Here is a 1,143-nt window from a genome sequence, read left to right on the forward strand (position 1 = left end):
ATCTAGTTTCATCATTGTCTGTATAGTTTCAGTAAACTGACCTTAAAATGTACAAAACTGCTGATATTCATAAGTAACCACAACTCACTAAAATACTTTAAATGTACAAAGAAGGGGTGTCAGAGGAGACAAATAACCGGAACTTTGGATCCCAGTGATGAAGCTCTGACTCTGTCACAAGATGAGCCCTGATTAAGGGTCAGTGCTTAAATCTACGTGATGAAATTGAGTCACAAAATGGTAAACAGAGTTGAGTTGACACAGGTACAACAAAATCTTGTTTGTTCACAAGGTCCAAAGTGGCAACACCACAAATATACACCAGAAGTTTTGAGCTCATAAAGATGCACAGATTTACTGTCAAAGACACTTTGTATTCAAGTCAGTGGCACATCTCAACAGTCTGATTCATCTGCATGCATTAGGCCAAATGTAGAGCTAATCGGGGTTTTTTTTGTTCATGTGTGCACGGATAACTTATCTTAAAAAAAATACAGTAGTCTCTCTGACTTTTTGACACTACTGTACAGTTTGCAGCCTGGCAAGTGGGAAATGTTATAAACACACATGCTAAGTGAGGCACTGCAGGCTCCTGAGTGAAAGACCTCAGCTAAGAAAAAAAAAGGAATGAAAACACACTGAGTAAAAGGGAATGAAGCAGCTTGTGTCTACCAACATATGACACATAGCTTATGTACACTGTGTATTTAACAAGCTGTTGGTAAAAACATAAATTTGTAGCTGCAATATAAGATGAATGTGCGCTGTGTTTGCATTTAGAATAATCTCCTGAACTACATAACAGTTTAGGAAATCAATCAGTGCTTTTTTTTCTCTCAGACTTTATCTTCTGCATGTTTCGCTTGTGATGCTGCCACACATCTAGTAAGGTGCAATTTCAGTGTGAGGAATAACATCAATTTATTATATGCCTGGGCACAGACATTTTCTTTGAAGTTTCTAACAATTCAATTTTTTGTACCCGGAGGACTTCAGCACATTGGGGTCAGGTCTATTGGTCAATACTCATGGACAACAAACACCCACACACACACGCATGCACACACACACACTGTCCCTCCCTCTGGGCAGAGGGCTTTTTCTCAGCAGTGAAGTCAGACACTATTCAGTAGAAGTTTGGTC

This window comes from Notolabrus celidotus, chromosome 1 (genome assembly GCF_009762535.1).
Source record: "Notolabrus celidotus isolate fNotCel1 chromosome 1, fNotCel1.pri, whole genome shotgun sequence".
NCBI lineage: Eukaryota > Metazoa > Chordata > Actinopteri > Labriformes > Labridae > Notolabrus > Notolabrus celidotus.